The sequence below is a fragment of the Triticum dicoccoides genome, chromosome 2A (assembly GCF_002162155.2).
Source record: "Triticum dicoccoides isolate Atlit2015 ecotype Zavitan chromosome 2A, WEW_v2.0, whole genome shotgun sequence".
NCBI classification, from domain to species: domain Eukaryota; kingdom Viridiplantae; phylum Streptophyta; class Magnoliopsida; order Poales; family Poaceae; genus Triticum; species Triticum dicoccoides.
The window spans coordinates 195471107-195477410 of NC_041382.1; the positions used below are offsets into that span (position 1 = coordinate 195471107).

The 6304-nt window shown below is 44.4% G+C and overlaps 1 long non-coding RNA gene across 4 annotated transcripts; it reads right to left on the bottom strand.

The window, feature by feature from the left end:
- Positions 1 to 611: 611 nt before the first annotated feature.
- LOC119354167 lies at positions 612 to 5913 on the bottom strand. Of its 4 annotated transcripts, none has more exons than XR_005170663.1 (5): positions 4931 to 5913; positions 3908 to 4107; positions 2278 to 3425; positions 2067 to 2194; positions 612 to 1941 (listed from the first exon to the last, which is right to left on the bottom strand). It is a non-coding gene; the product is annotated as an uncharacterized LOC119354167 (long non-coding RNA). The 4 variants fall into 4 exon arrangements; XR_005170664.1 differs by having other exon boundaries at positions 2278 to 2724; positions 3300 to 4107; XR_005170662.1 differs by having other exon boundaries at positions 2278 to 2724; positions 3221 to 4107.
- Positions 5914 to 6304: the final 391 nt, after the last annotated feature.

Genomic DNA, 6304 nt, shown 5'->3' on the forward strand with positions numbered 1-6304 from the left:
TTGAATCGTTTTTCACTTACGGATGGCATTGGTGGGTAATTTTTACGAACTTGAAGGGTAATTTTAATGACGGACGACCAAAAGCGATAGCCGCTTTATTAGTACTAGTAAAAATGCCCGTGCGTTGCAGCGGGAGGAAAAAAATCACACCTCTAATTCAATAAAAAAAAACTCACACCACCAATCCAAGAAGTACGGCTCAAAACCCCCACTTCTCAATTCCAAGTTCCTCGCAAAAAAAAGGACCATCACACGAGACACATGTCATTGAAAGGAAATGTTTGAAACTGAAAAATCTATTCTCCTTGAGCTGGATGTGAGGGCCGCCCTTCACAAGCTACACCATGCACCTGGTTTGACGCATCGCATTGCAACCGCAGTGAGAAACCGTTATCAACACGAGCGGGGTGTTGTCAGCTCGCGTCATTGGGATATGAATGCTCCAGCATTGACGGAGTAGAGTCCGTCTACTGCTCGCACTCAGCAACATTTACACCAGCTCTAGCTAAAAGATGAGCACACATATTTGCTACTCTGCCTCAAACGAACTCCACCTGAATATTACTCGCACAGATCTCCTTAATTTCCTGAACAGAAGGGACAACATGATATCTCTCAAACCCATTACGCTGATATTTTTTCCTACCTCCGCATAGTCAAGCTCAATAATCATGTTCAAAAAAGTGGCCATGAGAAGTAACAAATTTGTTCCAGCTCCCTACATGCCTCTTTGACATAAATACAGTCCCAAAAACAGTGATAAAAGATTCTCCTGAAGCAATACAAACAGCTTACCAGATCTTTACTCTTTCGCCTCTTAAGCTCATCTCCAACAGCAATACTCCAAAGAGAAATAAACCAAAAATAGATTTTTACACACACCATGGTAGCATCATATCCATCCACACACACATAACGCTAACATCATACCCAAACATGAGAGAGAGAGGAGATGAGACAGCAAGGCCAGCACACGAGAGCGGTGTTGCTGCCGCCAGAGGGTTGCGGTCGCCAGCAGGAGCAGAAGGGCAGGGGTGCTGCTGTGGCCTCAAGGCGAGGCAGATGCAGATGGCTACGTCGTGGGCTCATGGCAGACCACAAACAATCAGTCAAGAAAGATAGTATTGAAATTTTGCAAGCCAATAAACATTTTTTCAGTGTCTCACACGAAAAGAAATCACATTTTTTGAATTGCTTTTCCATTTTTTATTTATTTTACTGTTCAACCAAGCTCACATGACCTCGGGTGTAGAACAACACTTTCGATATAATGCCCACATCTTAATATACTATAGTCGTTGATAAAACTACAATAAATCAGTCTAATTGAAAATATAAATTCTGCACATGAATTAGTCCAAAAAGTCAAAAAAAAACAAATTTTAACAGATGAATTTTTTTAGTTCTCATGTACCCATAAGAAGTGGCTAAGGTTAATGAAGTCCTTGTGGTGTTAGTCTGTTATTTGCACTGACAAAGAGCCTGATCTGTGATGGTGGTGATGATCTACTCCTGAAATCTGGAAACAACATGGAATTGAAGACAGAGTTGTGGCCAGCTTTTGTATGTTCAGGTACTGCTTTATATCCCTACAATTTCAGTTCGCCTACTATGATCGTAATGGTTGTTTTCGGCTTTTATGCACATTATATATTTTATTTTATGCACTAAAGAATGCAATAAGGGAAAAAATTGCAGTCCCGGGCCAAAACTAAACAACAAGATGACAGTTTTGCTCGTGTGAGGCCTTGTTGTAAAGAAAATACTAAAGGTAAGCTGAACCTGCAGTAGTTCAGTAGGGCTTCCCTGATATTGCAGCCGTCGAGCTCGCCTTCAAAATCATCCACCCTGAACGATTTGCCGATGTACGCGTGTCACAGTGGTACCTGGCGACATCCCACAGTGGTACCTGGCGACATCCCAACCACAGCTCTCGAGTGTCTGTTCATCGCACGAAACCAGAGAAAGACAACAAAAAGGATAGCACGCATGTCAAATACTGAATTTCTCTGAACTACCAACCTTTATCTCTGAACTAAGGTTTGGGAGGTATGTCAGGGACTAACCTTCTTCAGTTTGTTGGCGTGATGAGATTAGAGAAATGTTGATCCCTCTTGTTTTTCAAAACCAACAGCTTCCTATAAGTGCATTTCAAAGTGCTATGTGGTCGGTTTGGGCTTGTGAAAATATCCTCCTTTTTGAAGAAAACAAATTACTTGTGAAATATGTTTGACCAAGGAAAGGTCATATAAGCAAATGCTATAATAAAAAAATTACCCGTTCCGCAAAATCCAGCCATCTCTGTTGTGGAACTCCAGACCAGAGAAGGTGTCTATCACTACCCAAGCTCCATGCTCAGCACAAACAGAAAGCATATCTTTTATCTCGCCCTCGCCGTACAGGAAAAAACAAAAGGGTTAACTGTAGGGCCAGAAATATCCAATCGCTGATATGCTTTCTCATTCTTGTATGCATTATCCAGATCTGCTGGTAGGGCGCTCGGCTCAATCTTGAAGCCTGAACTTACATTTGCTCGAATCATCAATGTTTTCGCATTCTTGGTGCCCATGGGGAATAGAAGGTGCCTTGTTCCAGCATAAGGCAAAGGACAAGCTTGTTCAAAATACTTCAGCACAACATTGGAGCTTGTCAGGTAAGACCACTCTAGTTGCTCTGAAATATCTAGGAACAATCGGGAACCCATCTTCGGTTGTACTGGGCATCCTGTGAATGGCAACACTCATTTAGTTCAACACCAGTCAATGAAAAAAATTAAGGAGCGGCATAAAAAATCAACCAAAATGTTACAAAATGATTTTAAAACATAATGCCCAAATCAGGAATGGTCATTGTGAATTGGCTCAGAGAATGTGAACCATATAACCAGCAAAGTGCTATATATAACAGTATAACCGAAGATTATCACAAAATTCATTAACTGTCAACCTCTACCGGCACAGTTGTGCCCATTAAAAATATCATCAAATTTGAGTGTTACATAATATTTCAGCAGCACTACATGAAAGTTGAAAGAATCATGAGCCGAGACCCGAGCAAGTTAGGTGCGAGCTTTAGTGTTGAAGTATCTTTGTGCATAGTACTATGATACATTACACGGAGGTGAAAATTAAATTTAACAAACACGGTGATCACTAAGCTGCCATTGTCAGCAAAGTTAACAATAGCATGCATGGACACCATGCTTAAATGGAAACCTTACTTGATGAGGACCTGAAGTGCTACATTCTTCATGCTATTAAGACATTGGAGGAATTAGGAATATATACTACATTATACACCTGTCAATATCTGTCGGCATATAATTATACCACATCCAACAAAAAGAGCCTGCTATCGAGCAAAAGGAACCGGTAACAAATGATGGAATCGTGCTTGTTTCAGCACTACAGCTGGTATTGTTGGCCCTGAACCAAGTTCATACAAATACCCCTTAGCATAGTTACGATGTATATGTGCGGACACAAATACATATAATTAGGCTACTTCTGGATAATTATTGTTTCCGCATAGAAATCGAGAAATTGAGATTTGTTTAGAAATCAGAATACGTGCAAACCCCCAGCAGTGAAATAACACGACATACTGAGAAATACCTTAATCATCATTTAAAATGCATGCCAATGAATATCTTATAAAATTTGAGAAATATATGATAGACTTGTAACAATAGTTTATGATGCTCTTTGCCACTGGAAACAACTTAAATTTCTTCAGATTATCTCAAGAGAAAGATAAATTTAAACAAAAAAAACATGATTTGCAAGATTAGGGACTATTGGGATTATCTGATATAGCCAATGATAAAAAAACATTTGGCTTCAGATATTCAGGTGAGCAATTGAAAACAAATACAGACAACTATATTGAGCATGAATGATATAGTCACCATAGGAATGTCCAGTCTTTGTGCCTTAGAGGAGAAACATGAATGCATACATCATTGGACTTCAGATATTTAGTTGGCAATCAAAAACAAACACGGACAACTTTATTGACCATAAATGGTAGTCAACATAGGAATGTCCAGTCTGGTGCCTTAGGAATTAGAAGAACCTCCTTCGCCTCCACCTGAGACGCCTTTGGCACCTGCATGCGCACAAACAACAGAGACATCAAAACCAATCATCCTACACTTCAAGAGCATGCCAAAATTCAGAATCAGCATGCCGTGCACGGGCTCGCCAGGAATCCAGTGGACTTAACAAAAGAATGGAAACTGAACCGAGTGTGCGCACGCTTAGATTTATATTGGATTCTAAATTATGTGTCATTTTTCATGTTTGCATTTCAGTGCAACGCTTACAATCAAGATACTTCTACTATTCAGCATGATTTCACATGAATCTTTGTGACAGTTGTGTTTGACTTGTATTGAAACATCCGATGGCTGAAACATTGAGTAAGGAAAGAGTGATGAAAATTCGAAAAGCAGAGACGATTACGCCCCATGGCCAAAAGAATAACAAATTCTTCAAGAAGGTTCAACCAGATCAAAACTGGAATAATCAACAGAGGAATTGAAACTGAAACCAAGGTGCTTATCAACTAAGCAGAACCAAGAATATCTTCCAATCAACAAGATTCAGGAAACTGAGGCAGACATGAGCATTTTAGAGGACCTGAAACAACATGCACTTTACAAGAAAAATTGGACTGGTCTCTCATGTCTGATATTATAGTATAGAACTATAGATTGATTGACGCTCTTGCCTAACATGCTGAATTCTACACATGAAAAAGCATCACCTGGAGGGTCAATTCTAGACATGAAAATTAACGCAATGGATTGGATTTGGAGGATGATTGACGCTCAGGTCTGGTGTGCATACATGGCTGAATCAAATGTTGGACTTGGCCGGTGTCTACTCGGCTCACGGTGCTTGTTAACAGGGGTCAAGTGGAAGCATACCTCTGGTGTAGACGCCGCGACATTGGAGTGCTCAACGGATGTTTGAGTACCTCCGGCGAACTCGGAGCTTCTTCCTCCTGCGAACATGAGACAGGTGATGCCCCTGACATGGACTTAAATCGGTGCGTGTCCCATGCCTTTCTGTAGTTGCAGTGTCCCGCGTTATGTGTCTTGACTGTCGTATCTGAAAGTGATGAGAATTTTGTTTGCAATCAATTAGGTGATGATATGAAGACTTCTGTACCCACTCAACAATTGGAAAAGCAGGCCATGGATCTTCAGAAAGAAGAGCAAAATAAGCTAGTTGAGGACCAGTGTCAGGAAGATGCAGCAGAAACTGCACCGGTTTCAAGATGGTAGCACTGAAGAAATAGAAGAAGAGGCCATGGATCCTCATAACGTGTTAATAGGGGTCAAAGCTGTTTGCCCAGGAGCTGCTGAATGGGTTCGCCGGTTGCGTGCTGAAAGACGTGGGCTGAGATGGCTGGCGATTCAGTTCAGCGACATTGGCAGCGCTCTCGTCGAGCTGCTCGGCAAGGACGCCTTCCTCGGTGAGATCGAGGGCAAGGACCGCCGCGCCACCGCCAGCGCCCGCGGCGGACGCGCGCTTTAGGAGAAGGTGGAGGACGAAGGCGGCGCTGGACCCGTGGCCGCCGGCGGCGGCGCCGGTTGTCGCACGGAGAGGCGAGGTCGAGGAGGAGGACGGCTGCGCGGCCTGGCTGGGGCCTCCGAGTGGCGCGCGGAGAGGCGCGACGGGCGCTGCTGGTGGTCGCCCACGACGGCGGATGGCGAGGGGCTGCCGGAGCGGTGCAAGGAGGCGCGAGGCATGGGCACAGGAGCTCGGGCGCGAGCGCGCCTCTCCGCGCCGTCCATCCTCACGGCGAGCGCCCTCCATCCTTCCGCGCGAGGCACGGCGGCCGCTGGCGCACGACGGGTTGGGCGAAGTCGCCGGCGCAGGACAGAATGGATAAGACGAAGGGGAGGAGTGCGGACTGAATTGAAATGACTATAGGGTTTTTCTGTAAAAGTGAAACGTTTTTCTAGAGTGTCACTAAAATAGGGACTGCGGGTTGATTTCAGGTAAACGTAGGGGCGTTTTTGCAAAACAGACACAACGGATTTGAGCGGGCGGTAGAGGCCGGGAGCGGAGAATCTGGCCGGAGGGTAGGGAGGAGCGGACTGTGGGGAGTTGGGGGGCGTGCTGCGCGGCGTCGGAGCTCGCCGGAAGCTGCCGGCGTGGGTGGTGGCGGCGGCGGCGAGGACTTGAGCGAGAGGGAGAGGAGGCGAGCCCGTTCTCCTTCTTTGGTCGTGTTTTTTTCTTTACCCAAATTTGCTCGGACCGCGGGTTGAATAATCCAAACGACAGGGTGTTTT